The sequence below is a fragment of the Glandiceps talaboti genome, chromosome 8 (genome assembly GCF_964340395.1).
Source record: "Glandiceps talaboti chromosome 8, keGlaTala1.1, whole genome shotgun sequence".
NCBI classification, from domain to species: Eukaryota; Metazoa; Hemichordata; class Enteropneusta; family Spengelidae; genus Glandiceps; species Glandiceps talaboti.
The window spans coordinates 23,487,124-23,509,676 of NC_135556.1; the positions used below are offsets into that span (position 1 = coordinate 23,487,124).

The 22,553-nt window shown below is 33.6% G+C and overlaps 1 protein-coding gene across 3 annotated transcripts in view; it reads right to left on the reverse strand.

The window, feature by feature from the left end:
- The window catches only part of LOC144438548 (uncharacterized), a 158,672-nt gene that overhangs the window by 92,016 nt on the left and 44,103 nt on the right, over positions 1-22,553 (reverse strand). The window contains exon 1 of one of the 3 annotated variants that reach the window (XM_078127626.1): positions 5,359-5,502. The exons of the other annotated variants lie outside the window; for them this stretch is intronic. The gene's annotated coding sequence lies outside the window, so the exon portion shown is untranslated. Of the gene's footprint in view, positions 1-5,358; positions 5,503-22,553 lie in introns of those variants that run through there. 3 annotated transcript variants of the gene reach the window in all.

The window sequence follows — 22,553 nt, forward strand, 5'->3', positions numbered from 1 at the left end:
CATACATACATACATACATACATATACTCACTATATTAACATATTCTTAATTTCCTACCTACAACCTTTGAAAGAAATTGGAAACAAGACAACTATAGACCTTTAAGCACAGCATACTCTATCACAACAGACATATGATATATACATAAATATATATTTACAAATATTCCCATTTTTCTTACTCTTGTCTGAAAGTGACATTTTGTCTGTTAATGAGAACGGATACCATTTCCTTATCCGTACCAAGCTGATCACATACAAGCCTTAATTACGATATAAATCACAACGATTTATACCATTATTATATTCTCACTACAGAATCTACTTTCTGGGTCGGTTCAAATTCAATTAAGACTTATAAATCAACAACCTTTTCAAAATTTAACCTATTTTTATAAAATGCAAAAATAAAATCAACATTGGAATTCACCTTTATCTATTAAGTGAACGAATGTCTTTAATTATTCAGTAAAGCTGTCAAACAGGATTTCATTCTCCATTAGTGAATCTAGTTTTAGGTCGGTTCAAAGTCAACTACGACTTGTAAATTTGCATTTGTGTCATTCATTCATCATGTCTGTATGAGAAGTGTACTGTAAACCAAGGTTGAAACTTGAGTTTATGGTCAGATACTTGATTACTATACAACAGCTGCATAAATTACTTGACCAATACATTGTAGATAGTTATTTTAAGTGAACAATGGTTCAATAATGAATGTTCTTGAACTCAGGGTTCATGGTATCACATGAAAATTTCTATTCTTTTAAATAAAATGTTTTGAAATCAAAACCAAAATTTTCACTAGTATCTTGTCTGCATCGTCAGGGGTATACAACCCTGACAATGCTGACAACACGTCAGCAAAAATTTGGGATACTTTTCCAAAAGATTTTCTGAGTCTGTGAGCACAAATTTTCATTTGATATTAATAATTATTATGAACAATGTTTGTATGCAAATTTTAACTTTGTTTTGGGGAGACTTTCTGTTACATGTGGTGAGTTATTAACTGTAGTTCAACTTCCCATAATACACCTTGGTGTCTTACATTACATGTAGTTATTGTGAAAGTCTTAGCTCCCTCGCTTGGTATCAGAGTGACTTTAGTAACCTCTTACTTGAAATTAAAAAGACTTTGGCTCCAAAATTAAAATGTATTAAGCTCTGCTTTCAAAATACTTTTAGTTCTCTATCATAAAATTTAAATATTTCAAACTCTATTCATTACCATTCGAAATTAACTTCCACAAAAAGTTAGTAGTTTGGGGACTTTAACCTCTAGTGGCACATACATGTCTCAAATGTTCACATGTATATCTGTTATAGTCTTAATAGGTCTCAATTTAAGCTCTCAAACAGGTGTTCAATAAAAGCTTTTAACACCTTTTGATTTGAAATCCTGTATTGCAATACACCATGTAGAGAGTCCTTTCTTACCCAACTCCCAGTATCACCTTACGTCTTAATTTGTCAACAACTTTCACGTGCTCCAAAAAGTGATAAACTTTCTGCCATCTTTATGTAATCCTTTGAATGTCATGTACACTGTAGTTGCTAGCATCAAGTGTGCCTGCAGGACATTAGGCCAAACCTTCAATAGTTATACAACAGACTTGATAAACAAAGCTAAAAACAATCATTCAATCAACCAAGCACTGAGTCCAATAATATTTAAATACTAGTAATAATACATTGAATATAACAATATGTCAGTTTCCTTTAGTTTGCTAACATTCACAAACTCAAATGCTATGATACACAAGATGCCTATGAATGTTGGCTCCCTATCTTGAAATTAAAAGACAATAGCTCCCTATCTTGAAGTTAAAATGACCAAAAAGCTCCCTATCCTGAAGTTACAATGGTTTTACATCCCTTTCGTAACATTGAAATGGATTTAGCTCCCTATCTTAAAATCAAAATATATTCAGCTCACTGCCCTACCTTGAAATAATCCTAGCCAGATTTTTTGCCAGTCCTAAAGCCTAAAGGTTGTTCAGGCATGCCAATCCCATCCAAACTCTACCTGACTTCAAATTTCTAGTACATTGTCCTTTTACTGAATGAATGAATAGAAGCAAGCAACATTTGTTTTTACGCTTGGATTTCCTGGCTATGACGGTAAACAAATGTCAAAATGTTTGGGTTTTTTAGTTTTTAAAACAAATAGTTTTGTAAGATATCAAATGAACCTTAGTCACATCATTAACCATCATGTTGAGTGACAACAGACATTTGTAACACTTGAGTTTCAAAACTGAACAAGGACAAGTTTCCAGTTCAATCCACAAAATGATTCTTGACATATACAGAATAACAGGACAGAGAGATATACAGAGTAACAGGATACACAGAAAAGACTGGTATTAAAACAGGATACAAAGTATACTAGTTCTTTTAAAATAAACAAGCTAAAAATGTCATTCTAATCCAGATTTTAAATTGAAATACAACTAAAAGCTGGAGAGTTCATGGCCTTGACAAAATAAACAGCTAATGCTCAGATTGTCTGAATATATAAATTTTTAGCTCTGTACAAGAATCACCAGGTCAGCAAATGTAGGAACTGTACTAAATAATACTTACGAGTACACAAAACTAACCAGGGTATTTGTGACAACAGCTGAAGTGAGTATGTAGGTTTGTCCTTTCCTGCCCAGTGTACACGTATGCACACAAAGGAAATGGTGCATTCTCGTAAGCAAAAACACATTTTTCTGCTGACGCAATGAATAATGAGTATGGGGTGTCTGTTAAGAATTACTGCAACGGTTTAAGATGACAATGAAATGATGTCGATATGGAACAAAAAAGCCAAAATTAGCAACCATTGAAAATATTTGCCCCACATAGCAATATTCAGCATGACAAAACAAGCTTAGTGAAGCTACTTCCACAGGGCAGGTAAAAATAACAAACATACTGCATAGAGTCAGAAAAGCTAAACATAGAAGTTGAGTGACATGTTATGATAACACTTATTTGGTTTGATTCTATAATAACAACTTTAAACTGTACAGTAAGCAATAACTAATAATTAACACTTGTATGCTATTTACCATAACAATATGGAGTAACTGCCAATCATTTTAGTTTTCTGATTTCATAACTCCATTATTTCATTATCAACAAGTGTAATCTGTCACGTACAATACATGCATCATTTGGATTACCATGACATTGAAACATAATACTAGATTTTGACAACTGATATCATTAATATGCCAATTGTGAACTATTAGACATGTTCTATCAAGAATCAGATTTTACATCTCACAAAATATAATGTAGAACACTCCTCAGAAAATTAATGCTAACAATAAATCTTATTTAGTGAAAATATGAAATTAGATTTCCCAATAATTTTTACTCAGTACATAGAAATTTTCTTTATCTATGAACCAAAAATACATGTCATTTCTCACAAAATATGACATGTCTGCAGTTGTGTAACACCTTCACTAGCAGACAAACATGAGAAAGTATGGATATACAATATTTATAATTTAAATGAATATAATACATTTTCGTTCAAAATTTTGACTTAAATTTACATAATACAATCATTTCCATTATTATGGTCTATATTAAAGTTGAGACGTGGCAAAAATTCCAGAAATTTGGAAAAAAATTTGCCAACGATTTTTGTATACATAAATGTATGGTACTTCATGTCATTTCACTGTATGATTATTTCCATACCAAAGTTTCTAAAACAGTTAATCTTAATATTTGTACAATTACAACCTAGGATAAAGTTGTCAAGTGCAAAAAAAACAGTGTTTTGCAAAAATACCTCAACATATTTTTGCAGAAACATACTAAAAGCAATACAACTATTAAACAGATGAAATTGTGAAATAGTAAAACATATTGTGGATAGCTTAAAATTTACTTTGATTTTATTCGTCAACATACTTTTCAGATTTGAACTTCAACCTATGGTAACCTCCTGGTACCCACCTGTTACAATAGTTTTATCTTATATTTACATACAACTGTAATTCACACGGTTTCAGCCATTGAAATGCCATTTATACTTTGATGGTTAGTACCTAAAATATCTCCACTATACAACCTTGACATTGAAATATTTGTGTTGCCTCAATTTTTAGTCAGCAAATTTATTAAACAAATTACTTCTTTCAAACTCATTATACAAATTTTATTTGTAACTTTTAACAGCACAATAGAAAACATGGTATGAAGTGTAACATGGTTTATCTGTCCAAGTAATCTTAATCCTGCCTAATAAAATCATTACAATAGTTCAGTAATGACCAAATTTGGCCTTAATATATTTAAAACAAAATTTTATCTTTTTCTGTAACTTTATTGCACCTTCAGACACTGATGAGAGAAATAATTATCTTCATGAATGCGCAAATGTGAAATGTTTGGTACAAAAGTGATAAAACTTATAAAAAGTTTTCAAGATATATGTATCGAACAGAGGTTGAGATACCCTTAGCAGGCAGAAAACTGCTAGAAAAAAATCATTTGTTTATACCAGTAAACAATTATTTTTTCTTTTTATGCACTGCAATATTTTTTAAGTGTTCCTTTATAAATAACTCTACCACCGGAACTCAAAATATTGACAGTGTCATGTCATTTAAAACTACCAGCAACAAACAGACTTATCGCACATTCACCATTTTTAAGTCTCTTTAAACACACAAATTAACCATTATTTGAAATTGTGTGTACTGTGCACGCAGAAGTGGTAATATACATGAAAAATAAAAGTATATGAACAATAAATGTTCCCACCAAAGCATTTAAACATGTATAAGACATTAAACTTTTATCACAGTTGGACGATGAAATGCAATATTACTTTATATGCTGTCTGTTACTAGTTTAAACTCTTTGCACTGTGAATGAACATTTATGTAATATCTCAGTCATATCATAAAATACATAACAAGGAAAATGCTATGAATAATATGAATGTGTTGATGGTATACAAAACGAAAGTTGGATCGTTGGAAATTACTTTAAGAGTATTAATGGCATGGCAATAAAATATCCACTTATTGGCAGAACTGTCTTTTCTGTATATTAATTGTATATTAACTTGGAAATCTATCCAAGTGCCATCACTATCTCACAGGAAGTTGGCAATCTAAGCATGGTATTTTATGCCTAGTATCACAGCTAATGCTAAGTGGAATCTATCATGTAAGCCAGACATCAGTCAGGCAGGGGGCCAGGTTGTAAGGTCATTATGAAAGTCATACAGGGCAATAAAAAAAACAACTTAAAAAACGAACACAGGTCTTCCAAATACATCACTTAATTGCATCTGTTTTGATTGAAAAATATTGAAATTGATTATTAATTACCACATACCTCAGACAGGGATGGTAAATTGAAAATTCCATCAAGGAAAACAAACAAGAATGTGAATGACAACAGTGGCAAATCTTCGACCCAGACTTAGAATGACTTGGGCCCCTAACACAACAACTTACTGGATATCTCCTGACTTGCCTTGCATAGAATAGACATGCATAACTGAATACCAAAGACTGTGTCACATTCAAATTAGCTCAGGGCTCAGATGTCTTCTTCATTCTACTGTTTATCAAATTGTCCTGATCATGTGACTAGCATAATAAATATGGGCCATTCCATTACTGGATGTATCGAGGGGGGTCACACGACACAGGAAGATATGACTTCAGCTTTATCTAGGCCATTAGTTGTATACAGCCAAAACCAACAACAGTGGCTTAGTGATAGTAGTAAATTAACAAGGATCCATGAAGGAAAGATATTAATTAACATTGGAGATACAAGTTTATATGAATTCAAGCCAGCTTGCATTTTGGTTTTCTGTGAAATTTATGCTTCAGTTAGATTTACATGTACCTCTGTATGTATATACTAGCTTAATATGTGATTATTTTTTTAAAGGAATTTAAGTTTACCAGCTGTTAAGTTTCAATTACATCGTAAAGTGTATGCATCTATTAAAAATTTATGAAAATATCAGATTTCTTACTAATTCACTTCATGTGATAAGCCAGCAGTAGTTTACGTGAAAATATATTCCAGTCCACCAACTGTGTTTTTGTTTCATTTGATTTGATTTGATTTGATTTCATTACATTTCATTTCATCAAAAAGAATAAGGAAAATAACTTTATTCCAAATGAGCTTCATCTGAGAGTCTTCATTATTTAACGTGTTGGAATTATGTTTTGTCCCCAACTGTGTTCATACATTAAAAGGACAAGGAAATATACAAGTATTTAATTATGCTCCGATGTCACTACATCTGAGAGTCATCAGTAAAACCAGTTGAAAATGCATCATTATCCACCAACCATGTTTTTACTTAAATATTGTATGCATTTAAAAGACTTCACACTCCAATTTCACTTAATCTGAAAGTCATCACACTTTGGTGAAAGTAAACTCCATCTATGGTCCCATTCATAACAATAATACACATGCAAAATCATCACAATGTCATCGTTTATAGGTGACACTTGTCGGACTGAAAGCCACATGTTCTCTAGTATATTGATATTGAATTCCAAGCAAACAGATGTTGATGGAAATGATTGACAGTACTTCTCATGAAGTACTGCTTTGATTTCCGCACGTTTAAAGTTCAACATTTTGGTATGCCAACAAAGGGAAAATGGCCGAACTCAATTAGTTATACTTCACACCTCACTAGCTAGTGTTGATTTGTTCTTCACAAGCAAAACAAACTCAAGAGTAGTACATGTATATATCACTAGAGCATAAACTTCTAAGTGGCCTATTCCACTTGAATGTATACATATAATAATTTACTTAACCTGAATACCACTTCAATAAAGCATATTTTAAGATGGTTTTTTTCCTCCGCGGCGGTAGGAATTAGCTAATGCTATGTAATATAATTTGACGTTACAAATAGCTTGGCGATGCTATCAATTCTTAAAAGACATAATTTTTCACTACAGTTTAATTTTCGTAATGTGTTGTATACTAATATTAATGGCTTAACAAGCTGTTAAAACTGCAACTTTACTTGATTAAAATTCTTACCTACTTAATTCATAACATACTTAATCATGTAAAACGAAGTATTTATTATCAGCAAAGTTAAAACATAATGTCTCAGATATTGCTTTAAGATTTTGAACTTTGGCCAAAAGCATAAAATAGAAAAAATACTTGTGACATATTTTGATATATATAAATGTGCTGGGCAGGATATGGAACACTTGCACAGCTATCTTTTATTGTTGTTCAACCAAATCGTTCTTTCTACAGTGACTGTTTGTGACTCTCTAGGTATGCTGAAACCTTGATTGTCACTGTTCTTTTCCACAGTACATCTAAGATACTTGGGTACAGAAATTCACCAAAATCTTGTATAACACTGGGCTTTTTTTAGGAAACTGTGTATTTGAAATGATCAAAATTGGTTAAATTGATATTGGACAATCAAAGTACATGTACAGTGTATATGTTATAACATCATAGATTGCCTACACTTTCAAAAGTGTTAGGCTTTCACTGATAGAAGGGTTATTCCTGAAACATCAGCTATTTATAAGTTCATTGGACTGAGTACATTACTGAGTACTGAGTACAGTTTTTTATAGTGTATGTGGGACATGTGTATTTGACGTGTCTATGGTCAAACAAAGTTGGGAAACATAAGCATGAAAGGACATATACATTTGTATCATACATGCATGTACCAGAGGCTTGGCTGAAACTTTAGTAACCGCTTCTTTATATTAACAGACGAGGCTTAAATTACAGTAAAGCTCCAGTTACTTAGTACAATATTTGCATTTGCAGGACAATAATGCATATACAAATACACAATTAATATTGATTAAAGAAATTTTCTGAGCCATCACAACAAAGGATAAGATATGAAGTTACACTAAAATGGATGAATTGATGATAAAATGTTCAAAATATAATAATATAATTGGAATACATATATCCTATTTAATATCTAAGTGTGAATTACTCTGGGACTGAGTGCATCATCTGATGAAATAACTGAATACCTTCCCTTTTGGACTTACATTGTACTTAATTCTAAATTATTAAAACCAAACACCTTTACTCATACTTTAATCCTACTCATCAAGTCAATGAAGTCACAATTTTAGTTCAAATGATACAAAAACACAATTTTCCCACTAAAACAAGTATTGATGTATGTCTATACTATCTTGGGAATCACATACACATGTCTAATCAGTTGTTACACTTCTTCTCTCCTGACCTTCTATAATAGTATACAATAACCTTTCACTGGACACTTTAATGTATTCACTGACCTCATGATGCTTGCTTTAATACACCAAGGTGAAAGGAACCTAGACTGTAAGATACGTCGTGTCGTGACGTTCCGCCCTCACTGGCCTCCTCCTCTCTCTCAATGGGAGGGGATGGCCAATGTGTGAGGGCGCCCCATCACGGCATACCTTACAGACTACAAGGAACCTAGAGGATGTTTAAGAACTTTAAATGTTTAGGGAGTCCAATTTCTTTAAAGCTATTTTCAATATACGTCATCAAATATACTACAAAGAATTGGGTTACTATATCAATATTAGATGTACAGAGGGAAAAGTACACAGAAAGTATATAAATTTGTACTTTTGATATGCTCCAATTTCTGGAATGTACTTTTTGATAATAAGCCACCATATCAATCAGAACTGGGTTACACAGAACTTTCAATAGGTAAAAAGAGATCAAATTTCTTTTATTTGCAATTATTTTGATATATAGATATCAACCCACATGCAAATCAGGCTACTTACTCTTAAAATACAATGCACACATTTAGTTATGTAGGTCAGTTCCATCTTATCACCATACCTGCTTTCCTTGTATGCATGATGCAAAAATGCCAGAATGTATCTTTGAGCTTAATGCTACAATCCGATTAGTTACAGGATAAGATTTTGTGCAGTAAATGAACTGTTGCACTATCTACACTTTTAAGAGTCTTTTTTACGTCAGCAATAAACTTTCCTATCTATTTCTTAATACTAAATTCAACTATCAAACAAATGCATCGTCATACCGTAAAACTAGGTCAGTTTGCAGAGTAAGGAAATTAATACAAAATAACATCGTCATAATCTTCCCTCACTTTAATAGAAAAGAATGCATTCATAGCACAGTAATCATTTTCTGTATCAAGCATTCTAGCACACAAAATGAAATCAGAATATAGAACTGGGCACTATGTCCAAATATGGTAGATGGCACATTTTGTTCATATATGGAATATGGCACATGATGTCCAAATATGGAATGTCCAAATATGGAATGTCCAAATATGGGAAGTGTCAAAATGTCCAAATGTGACATATGGCAATATGTTCAAAAAATGTCAAACTATGTCAAAATATGGATTGTAGATTCATGTCCAAATATAGTATTTGGCACTATGTCCAAATAAGGAATATTGCACAAAATGTCCAAATATGGAATGCAGCATCAATGTCCAAGTATAATGCATGACATGATACTACAGTACATCTTAAAGTTCTTCACAATTTCAATACATACAACACATTATCATGTTAAGAATATCTTAAAAGATTATGACGAAACCTTTAAACCTTTAAACACGAAACACAGCTTTAGCAAATCTTTGTCTAGTAGTCACGCACCCTTCAAACATTGCACATTTTCATCATGCAACGTCAATCTGCAAAAGCCACACTCACACAATTTTGAATAGACATGCCAGTGGTTAATGAGAAACTGTATTCAATCAGTTACACTTTTCTCTGGTATAATGCAAACACATCACTCATCAAAACATTACCATTTCAAAGTTTCATATTGACAGAGAAAGAAACTCAGTGAACAGCATAACATTTCACTAACTACAACATAATTAAGACTACATCAAAATAGACAGTCTGGATGAATTTGGTCAAACAATTTCTCATGCTCCAAAACTGTCTGTTTTGTTTAGATGCCGACTGACAAAACCTTTGATGTATTGCAATCAATTATTGTGTGGTTCTATCAACAAGTCTGTCTATGTTCAACTATAAATGAGGCATGTAGTCCATCATCTTTTGGAACTACCATCGAAATTGAAGAAGGAATTTACATACAGTTCTTCTAATATGACAGAAATTATACTTTTTTAACAGTCTCAGTGTAATATTTTTTGTGTCCATGCATGTACATGTATGTGTGCATGTGTACACATGTATGTGCATGTGTACAAATGTATATGCAGAGAGGTGTATGAGCAAATGAATATGTCTGTCTGTCTGTCTGTCTGTCTGTCTGTGCATGTATGTTTGTTCTGGTTGGATACCACAAAATTCCACCAGTAGATATAATGAACTGCATCTACATCAATATTTCAACTTGAATGTCAGATGGAACTTAGTGTAAAGGTTATGATTACCAAGGCTCAGTGTGCAGGGGGGTATGATTACCATGGCATAGTAAGAATGCTTACTTCATATATAGTATGATTATTGTCATTATTTAACCATTTATTACCATAAACTTGTCATTGATGTCATTTTGGAGACCTAATAGATTTATAGTATGTTATAGCAAACAGTTCTAATGTATTTTGACAACATACATGTATTCTACTTATGGTCAAGTTCTGCTCAATGTGTGATCAATGTGAGTGTCAGAGAGAAATACTGAAATCATGTCTGTTGGACAGAAATACTGAAGAACATGTCTATACATTTGTACACCACTTAAGGAGTTTACACTTCATACACAGTGAAATGTGAACAACAGTGAAGTTTGCTCTGTTGTTAAACTGGTGTTCTACTTTATGCAAGGATTTGAAATTGAGGTTCCTGGGCTTCTCACTGTCTCCAACCTCTGAAAGATTGTAGAGTCTACATTTGTCAACTCCTTCTGTGACTAAATCTCTTTTAAACCCTAATACATGGATTTCTGAGTTTTAACTTAATTAAAAACATCAAAACATTCATCAAGAATGTTCTAGCCTAGAGATTCAAAACCAGTGAATATCAAATTCTACTAATCAGAACTATAAATTTACTAGATTTTTAATATGACTGGCATTAGGCAAAATACTAAATGATCACCATAGATTCTATTGCATTCACCTGAAACTCTGTCCATTTCATGACACTTAACATCTACATGTATTGTACATTTGTAGATCTTTGTACTTGCCAAAGGTGATCATCAATTCCACGCTAATAGTAATATTGCATGCACTACGATCAATAATTTGATGATGGGGGGTATTAAATTCAGTAGACTTGAACACGCACATCATAAAACTAACAAATCACCCTAGACAGTGTCAATATGGATATAATGCACACATTATCACTTTATCATTGGGTTCACAATATTGTATAGCCTAGAATCCATGCGGTTGGTGGTTTTGAATTCAGTATGGGGAATACAAAAGTGCCAAATCCCCAATAGCCTGGATTCTAGGCTAAATATTGTAGATCTTTAAAACACATTTTGTAATGAAAATCATTGAAACAACCACATCCTCAATATTAAAGACACCTACGTTTTTCTATTAGCATAGCAGTTCTGAATTACATCATCAGAAACACTGAAGTGTCTAAGACCACCTAAATATAGTGTTTTTAGTGAGGTTTTTACCATATATTTATCCTCAAAAATGACCATTATATCAACTTATGTGTAGGTGTTTTCTTTTAGAATTTGACCAGATTTTCATTTCTGTTGTCCTTGTAGATTTAAGACATACATTATACATGTACAAACACTCCTGAGTTTCAACTACCATCCATAAACTGTTTTCACTGAGGAAGGGTTGTAGAGAAGACATACTCTATCTGGGTTCCCTATGCTTTTTATGAGAGTTATATCCTCAACGGAGGAAAAAGTCTATAAAATTTTATCTCATTATTTGTTGCTGCCACAGGGTTGTAAGACCTTAGCATAGACAAACATCAATGCATACGTGCACAAGAGGCCCCCTGATAAGACATATGTTCAGTTTTCCCTATTTCGTACCTGTGAGGTAGGAGTTACTGTACATGTATTGTTTCAACTCATTAATATGGCCATCACACTATACAGTACATTACCATGATATATAGCTGTCTGCCAAGTCTGCATTGATCACCCTATTTCTATTTTATTGCTTTGACACGGCCCACTTTGGTTTAATTCATTGTTTAACCCAGATATGTAAAGTTGACATTATTTAACCTACATCACAAAGCTTATCGTTTTGATCTGTCATTTCATTTCATATGGATGAGTTTTAGTTTGTGCCTGTCTGTCTGTCTGTCTGTCTGTGTCTGTCTGTCTGTCTGTCTGTCTGTCTGTCTGTCTGTCTGTCTGTTTTGACCTTTGTCTGTCCATCAGAATATTGGTAAATTCAATGGACACTGCCTATTTGTATACATCATGTAATGTGTACATGTACATAAACAATCTATGTATCAAAAGTCTTTGTATCTATATTCATCAGATTCTGCCTGTATTCATTGATCTGTCTGTGTGTGTGTGTGTCTGTCTGTCTGTCTGTTCGTCTGTCTGTCTTCAATCTGTCTATCAATCACTGTCTGTCTATCCATGTCTTTCTGTGTATCGATTTGTCCATTGGTTTCTACCTATATGCAAGAGTCAGATTCTGCCTGTATGAATCAAACTGTCTTACTGTTTGTCTGTGTCTGTCTGTCTGTCTGTCTGTCTGTCTGTCTCTGTTTGTCTCTGTCTGTCTGTCTGTCTGTCTGTCTCTGTCTGTCTGTCTGTGTGTGTGTCTGTCTGTCTGTCTGTCTGTGTGTGTGTCTGCCTGTCTGTCTGTCTGTATGAATCAAACTGTCTTACTGTTTGTCTGTCTGTCTGTCTGTCTGTGTCTGTCTGTCTGTCTGTGTCTGTCTGTCTGTCTCTGTCTGTCTGTCTGTCTCTGTCTGTCTGTCTCTGACTGTCTGTGTCTGTCTGTCTGTCTGTCTCTGTCTGTCTGTCTGTCTGTCTCTGTCTGTGTGTGTGTCTGTCTGTCTGTCTGTCTGTCTGTCTGTATGAATCAAACTGTCTTACTGTTTGTTTGTTTGTTTGTCTGTCTGTCTGTCTGTCTGTCTGTCTCTGTGTGTGTGTGTCTGTCTGTCTGTCTGTCTGCCTGTATGAATCTAACTGTCTTACTGATTGTTTGTCTGTCTGTCTGTCTGTCTGTCTGTCTGTCTGTCTGTCTGTCTGTCTGTCTGTCTCTGCCTGTTAAACTCTCTATGTGTACCAGTCAGTCTGTCAGTTAGTTTATACCCTGGATCTGTTGGTCACTCAATTGGTCGTTGTATTTACCACAGATAGAAATAAATAGAACTTATACATGGAGTCTATGTGTACATCCAGCAGTGAAAATTCCAAAACTATTACATACATATACAACAAAAGACAAAATATACAGGACTGAAGTGAGTTGCCATTACTGATACATATGAAACTGTATTGCTTATAGCACAATACATCAGAATATACACAGGTAATTTCTCTCAATATGCACTGCTATTTTCAAATCATCTTTTCATAATCATATTAGTATTGTCAGCTTGAACTCAAATTGGTGCAAAATTATATTATCCTTGATATAAAAGCTGACCCATCAATAACTACAACTACAGCTCTTTGTCACACAGGTCATAACCTTGGCCAGCTCAAACAGAATTACTCAGATCAAATTACCGATCAATAATTATGATAAAACTAATATCTTCTTTAATAATGCAACTCAAAAAAATGCTACAAATATTCTATAAATCAGCTTGATGTTATTAGCTTGCTTATTACAGGATATTTTTTTATAGATTAGTGAAAATGTTTTGCTTTGGTTGCAGCATAACTTACATCTAGCTGAGGAGGGATGACGGATTTCACCAAAATATATGTAAATTGTGAAGACTGTAACTTCAGAACTACTATATTTATACAAAATATATAAGGCCAAATAAAATAGTGTGTTTCCAATAACCCAACTGACCCGCCGACCCTAAACATTTTTACATCCAAAAAGGTAAAATTTTGAGAATTTACTTCTATTTTCCTGTAGATTTTCATGGCAAAGTGTCTTCAGTATCTCTAGCTCCCCTGGGTTCTAATGTTCTGGTTATACCTTTAGCTCCCCTGGGTTCTGATGTTCTGGTTGTATCTTTAGCTCCCCTGGGTTCTGATGTTCTGGTTGTATCTTTAGCTCCCCTGGGTTCTGATGTTCTGGTTGTATCTTAAGCTCCCCTGGGTTCTGATGTTCTATATTCCAACTGTATAGGTCATAACTAAAATCTATTTATCATACAACTCAAGGCATGTCATATTTTAAGCAGAAATATTCAAAATACATGGTGCTGATGAATAATTCTAAATATCAAGTCATGGTAGATTTTGACAAAATATTGAAAAACACATGTATGTTTTATATAAAGTATTAATTCATCCCACAAAATTACAATAAATTTGATTCATTTCAAAGTTCCAACAGGCTTACACCAAACTTTAAGAACTGTACAAAATCATTATGTTTGTAGGTTTCCCAGGTCTTACGTGCACTTCGTAACCATGGCGTCATGGAGTTCACATACCCTGACATACTTATTCACTTCAGATCTGCTTTTCAACCTCCACAAGCAAAATCCATTCCAGCAACGTAGATTAATATGGTTATATATGAAAATAGGGATGTTCTTATTATTAAAATCAAGAAAGTTTCAAAATAAAATGCATAATTCGAAAACAAATCTGGGGTTTTATGGTTGAACTTACATATACATGATACGTACATTTATCTTAAAAGAACCTCAAGCTGGTTTTACAGTAGAAATCAGTTGATCAAAATAGCATTCATTACATGTGTGCTAGTGTAGAAAACGTGTTGCTTTTCACATTTCACAGTAGAGTGAATGCTTTGACTTGGTACATGCAGGTAATATGCTCATTACATATACTTCACTAGTCTTCTTGAAATAGACCAGTGGTCAGGCAAAATGCTTCTATGTGCTTTCTTTGGAGAGCCTCTTCAAAATGTATTGTGTAGTAAGACCTGAAAATCATGATATTTAGTAATTCAGCTAGTTTAGTAGGTAGATTGGTTCAAGATGCTGCTAATTTCTCTCTTCATAGATGCTTAACATAGGAGAGAATTACTTTGCAATAACTTGAAAATGTCTCCTCATATAGCTGATGATACTCACACAGGCCAACTTTGCCAAAATGATTTTTCTAAAAGTACAAATCAAACGTATATTTAGACAGTGAAATTACATTACTTTGGAACAGCAAATTTGCAACAATTCCAACATTTTGACTTATCTGTGATGTGGCTTGACCACAAGATGGTATTAAGTTATGAGTGTGCAAAGTCTAGAATGTATATTTGCATGTAACTATCAAAATATACTGTACGTTATTTTTAATTTATCGTAGGCTAAATAGCCCTGCAGGTGAATGCAGTAAGAGAAAGGTTAAAAAATAAAACATTTTACCCTACAGCTTCCCCTCATGGTGATACATGAAGTACAGTACAAATATTGCTTGATTTATTCGTGCACATTGGGCATTTGATATTCAATCCTGTGATCCCCAAACGACTGCTAACCTTTAAGAAACAATAAAATCTGCATTGCATACTGTGTTGTATTGCATATTACATAGGTGGTTGCGATTGGCATACTGTACAAAGTATGCTCATATTTAGAAAGTAGGGTTATACTAAGGTCTAGTTACTCTACACGTAGTTGTTCTCTACTCTCTCTTTCTAACATATAGTCAAACGGACAAATTCTATTGCAACAACAATGAGGTTCTCAAACCTTAGCAACAACAATGAGGTTCTCAATCCTTAGCAACAACAATGAGGTTCTCAAACCTTAGAAGCAACACTGAGGTTATCAAACCTCATCAAAATTGTTGAGGTTCTCAAACCTTAGCAATAACACTGCAGTTCTCAAACCTTACTGCGAGAAACGAAACTGAGGCTCTCAAACCATAGCAACAACAAAAGGGAAGATGATACACCAGCAAATATTTACTGAGTATACATGTACATGTACAGTATTGTACACCATTAAAAACATAGTACATGTCAATATGTGTACAGTTTTATGTGAACTGTAAATTCATGGGGTCTGCAATTGTACACTGAACAAAGTAAGTCTGAGAATACCATGGAAAGTACTCCTGTGTGAAATTCACAAACGTAAACCACTATGTTGGTCATTTATTGTGATTATATTAAGAGATAATGGCATAAATGTGGTAGAAAATGGAAGGCTTTTAACATCTAATTTCTAACTGAATAAAAGAGAAATCAATAAGAAAATTGAGTAATAGTGGAATGACATTGGGATTATGTTTATCCAAGCAAAAGTTGCACGCTATCGTTCATTTCCCACTATCGTCTATTTCCCGGTAACAAGACTGTATGCTCTAAGAAACATACGTTAGTCGTATTAAAAGATTCAAAATCACCAGAATTAGAGATCATTTCTGATTTTGTTTGACAAACTCTTTTCTTATTCCAGATCATTAATATTTTATAAAACATAAAGGTCAATAATACTGTAAGCCTCTTTCCATCGATATAAAGACTGGAATGTCTATATTTGAAGATTACACGACAAAATGAAATGAAAACCGTGATCTGATATAAATTTACTTCTAGGTAGAACTGACACAGAAAAGCTGAATTGACAGCAAACAATCTGATATAACTTGAAGAAATGTTATGTACTACGTAAGAGATAAAGATGAATACAGGTTTTAATAAGCTTAACATATATCAAAGTTGACTATGTTTTGCTACAACTTTCAAAGCAGTGGGGAGAAGAAACCTGGTAAAGCTTTAATACATGGTTGATTTGTAAAACCACAGCGAGGGGGAAATCTGGTACATAGTTGATTTATAAAAACCACAGAGAGGGGGAAATCTGGTACATAGTTGATTTGTAAAAACCACAGAGAGGGGGAAATCTGGTAAAATTTATCAAGTTTAATTTTGAAGCAAGAGAAATGGAAAAATGCAGTAGAACCTTTATAGATAGCTGATTTGTAAAACCACACAGAGAGGGGGAAATTTGAAATCTGATAAGAATTTCATACATCCAGTTGATTTGCAAAGCAAGAGAAAGAGAGATATCTAGTAAAACTTACATAGCTGATTTGTATAAAAGCCACAGAAGAGGAAAATAACGTTCATCCAGAGTCAGAGTTCATTTGTAAAACAAGAGAAAGGGAGAAATCTAGTAAAACTCAAAATTTCCCCTACATCAGACAACACATTTGGAGGGAATCACGGTGAAATGACAAGGAAATGAATATTATACATTTTACCAATGTGTATGTACCATTAACACAAATGCTGGTATACTACGGTTGCTGGATGGTAGATCTATCTGATTCTGCCTAGAAATTTCATATTCTACTATATACAAAGTTAACTTTTGACTATATACATCACTGTGTTTACCAGTATAAATTACATCTATAGTAGTAGAGAGACATCTGTTACTACTTGCCAACATATTGACACAATTGTTCTAATTACTATCAGTAATTACAGCATACACTACAAACATAATTAATTTCATCCTTCAATGACCTTCAATCAAAGGTCCTTCCTACATCTTGCTGTATAAGTCTGGAGGTAATTGAGCATAACAATTACACCAAAACTTGGCTATTTGGCTTGACAATGTCATTTGCCCAGTATTCAAGCAAGTATGCCAGTCAAGTGTATGGACTTAACTACATAAATATTGACTGGAATGTAAAAACTACCTTCACACCTAAGCTGTCTTCATCATGGTCCTCCTAGGTATTAACATACAACAGATCTGGTATACAAACTACCTCCATACCTACATTTGCAAGCTGCCTTCATTAAAGACTACCTCAAATATTACAAATTGGTGTAATATATATACAAATATTTTTACACAGACCTTTATAATTCCATGAATAGTTTCACTATTGAAAGTATACACCTATTGTCAATCTGCATACAAACATGAAACCAACACAGGATTACCGTTACCAGGAAATGGAGTACCACACTTTACTGCACTTCTGACTAATGTTATTTCTATGGCTTCATTGTGATTACATCAGATTTGTGATAGGTATGTTATCATTTATCATTCATATCATGTCACCATTCCAAAGCCAACAGAAAGACTATACAGTAAGAGACTTTCAGAAAATCTACAAAATCAAAGGTGTGAAGATTCTATCTTCCCCTTTTTTGTCAAAAGATGGTGCCCAAATATATAAACAATTTAGTAATTTGGCTTGTGTATCACTCTAAAAACCACAAATGTGACTGTCAAATTAGTCTTTTGTGGTCACATATGCAAAGCACAATCTGAGAAACATATTTACAAAGCACTATTTGAGGCAGCTATATAATGCACAATAATAGCCACATACATAATCTGAGGCAGGTATATACAATGCACAATCTGAGGCACATATATGCAATGCACAGTTCAACTTTCTGGCAATTCATGAAGTGAAATAATACTCTGTAGTATTAATAAGTTGGAAAAGTGCCTGAATTTCCACCTAGTTTCACCATAGACAGTGGAAGGGACATTCCACTGTCTATGGTTTCACAGAAAAGAATGTATTTTTAATGTATTTTTTCTGGATATTGGACATTCTTGTATATATATTTTACATACATGTAGCTATAAACTTACTATCATTACAGATTTGAACACCACAAGAATATTTACATAAATAATTATTAATTAGCTACTCATCTTCTGTTATCATGTAGTAGTCTACAAAGAAAACAACTATTTGTCCAACACTAGCAGACAGATTACAACAGCCCTACAGCCTAACCGTTTTATTTCTCAATATTCTACCTATGGCCAACGGTAACAAATGTATTATGACTGAGTGTGTATACTCAAATATCAGTAACAAGTCACTGCACTCTACAAATATTACATTTTGACCTTTCCAAAGTTTCACCATCCAGGCAACATTCATTTATAACTTACTTTTAGTTTAAGTGACCTTGGTAAACTGAGGCGGCATAACTTTTCCTCTGTAACAGTTACACTTTCATGCAGTCCTCCTTTGCATCACGTAATGCAAAGAAAAAAAAACATCTTCAAGAGAACTGGTATAAGTGCAAATAAAGAGCATGAATAAGTTGCCATGGAAATACACTATTATAAAGCCTGACAAACAGTGGGACATGACTTTGCACTTTTTGTCAAATTATCCCATGATGTACGATACACGTACATGTATATGCACTTTCTCTGCTAGAACAACTGTGCAGGAAAGAATCATTCACACACAAGTCAATAAGGTTACATAAACACACTGCAAATCATACTGAACCATACAGCAAGAACTCACTTTCTATGCAATGGGACATACAGTACGTATCCATTTCCCAGCAATTACCCCTACAAGCATAAGCGTCCTGTAATTTACACCAAGGTCTTGCTTCATTTCCTTCTGACTTTTAGGGTGTTTGTTTTGGCTTTTCAAAGATAGTGTGTGTTCTGGTGTACGTGCAAGTAAATGTATGTCAGATATCAAGTATTAATGGTACGGTTATTTTTTTTTTTAATTTCTGATTTGGTATCTAAATGTTATAGCTTTGTCTGTGGGTTTGTGCATTGTAAAATATAATATGTTGGTTTACATTAATTTTTGTATATGTGAGGGTTACATATTTTAATGATATAAATTTCCTGCCCTTCCAATTATTCTTTCAGTAGCATATTTCTCAAAATGCTGATGAGATATTGTCTGTGATTTATTTGGGAATCTATTTCCAAAATTAAAATATTTCAAGTGTGAGTTGAAATTTTTATTTATAACTCTGAACCCAGAGTTTATGAACATTCATTCTCGTACCTTTCAGTGTTTTCAATCTTGTTCGCTATCGGCACACCATGCCTGTTTTCAGAAGGCTAGTGAAGGAGTCACTTTCAATTGACCAAAGTACAGTTGTAATACAGCATACATTTATACATACTTGTTTGTTTCACGAGATTATAAATTATTCAAATCATATCTCTATGAACGCTTAAAGCTAAAGTCTTGGCACAAAGTGTTTTGGCTAGGATTGAATTTCAATATTTTAAAGCTCTCAAAAGCTTGACATTGCTACAGCTTATAAGAAAACACACAAATACAAAATTATTCAAAGTACATAGGATTCAGTAAGAGAGAGAATTCAGGGCAATGTAAATCCTCATCAAGAGCTATGTCCAAGAGCAGAAGATCTGACCCAAACAATATTCAGTCAGATACACAATCAATATCAGCAGCTAGTAGATTTCCATATCTAATTATGATAATTGAAACACAACTGCAGTAATCATGCACTCACCGGTGAAAACTCAAATTGCAGATTCTCTGTACCTATCCAAATTATAGTTCATCTCCATGAATGTCAATAGATTTTGCCTGAGGGCAAAGTTACACTGATTGTGTTAGTCTGACAGCCATCTTCTTGCCATACTTATCTAACAGTATTGTCTCATGTTATTCATCTCCTGAACTATTCATACCTGCACAAAGTGTCAGGTCTCCTAAAACATGATGTGTTCAGCCCTCCAAAATTATCACCTCTTGTGTTTTCATATTTCAAATGCACCTTTCCTGCTGTGTGCAATTGCAATAAGGAGAATTGTTGACAGTGATTAGAACGTTGTTTCCAAAACAGTGAATTCTGTATGCACTCTTGTTACAATTACAGGTCTTTTGCTGCTGAAATTCAATCTGTACTCCGTTTTTTTTTTTATTTGAGTGGATGTCCGATTGATTGACAGGTGCAATGGTACCATTTCATTACACTCTTAGCAGAGAGTTCATAAAGGCCTTTACTCTTAACATGCCAGTCTGTTCATTGAGGCAAAGTAATATAGCTCACTTTAAACCTAGCGTGTCTGTGTCACTTACTGCTTTTCTAAATTCAAAGTGAAGGCTACTTTGCCTTGTGGATGAAAATGAAAAACACAAGAAGATGAGGTGATTGGTGTGTCAAATTATATGCAGTAGTACAGTCTATGAATTATCACAGCTTTTAATGAAATCTGCAAATCTGATGGCACAGAAGAGATTATCATTCCCTCTATAAACTACTTAAAATGCCAATCAAAACTTTATTGCAATATTCTTTCATTTTTGCTTGATATGCCACCAACACATCAAATACAAAGTTATCTGTTTCTTGAAGAGTGTATGGTGAATATAAGCCTGAATCGTTTCAGTAAAATCAATTTGAAACTGGTTTCTGTCCATCATTCAGTTTCAAACCAATTCAATTTGAAGTGGTTTTGAACCGATTCAACACAATCAGTACAAACCAGTTTCAGTGTGCATGGGAACAGGAGAACCAATCTGATTTGGAGCCAATTTAAAATTCCAGTTGGGAAAGGGCTTCTGTCATGATGTACTTTAATCAGTTTTAAACTTTACCAAATACTTTTTAACAATAGCTTTTTGTTGTCTAGAAGGTATATTTTCCAATTCTTTATCCTGCTCATCAAAATGTCATCAAATGTTATTTATTTGCACTTTATAGGTCTCTGTCGTCTTCCTTTCTTTAAAATGCGATGGGTTCAAAACACAATATACCTTTAATATCATCAAATCTAACTGTGTTTCTTTCACTGGCTAAAAGTCACAACTTATACTTTTTTCCTAATTACTAGCCAACGTGGTACAACAAACAGCAGCTGAATATTTCACTTTCAAGTCTCAACCACAATTGTTTGTTTCCTATGTATTGACGTCACTGACATTCACAGCTAATATTGAAACCCTTGAGGTGAGAACATGTACACAATAATGATTTGATTTGTTCTGAGAAGTATACCAGATACACATTTGTAGACTCAGGGCGACTATGTATGCAATATTTATTTGATTTGCCATGGGAAATACACCAGGTAGATTCACCTACAGACAGAGATGGACCTAAAAACACTCTCTGTTGAACAAAGAAAAGGAAATGCTTCATTTTTATTGACTTTCTTGACATTCAAAGATACACCTTGAGGGTGACAATGTATACAATATCTATTTGATTTGGTATGGGAAGCACACCAGATAGATTCAAGTGCAGAGATGATCTCCATGCACTCACTGTTGAACCAAGACAAGGAAATGCTTCCAAGTTCTAATATTGACTGCATATATAGACTACAAGAACTATCATATCAGAATTCCAAAAGAAAAGCTCTCAAGGGAATATGACAGAGGAATCAATAGTGAGCAATCGTTACTACGTTAGATCAGCATCTGATTCTATCTTTGCCAGCCTTATCTCTATTTGTCTATACTATTGCTACTTTCATTAATACACACACACACACACACACACACACACACACACACACACACACACACACACACACACACCTGAAATAGACGCAGCACTTGAAATGTTATTGTAAACTTGGAAATGTTAATACACCTAGACAAGAATCATACAATGTTAATGATCATACTATACATTATTGCATTTTGTCAACATTTGTATCACTGCTAACCTTATATAGGTATATATAGATGAAACGGTTGTATCAGAAATA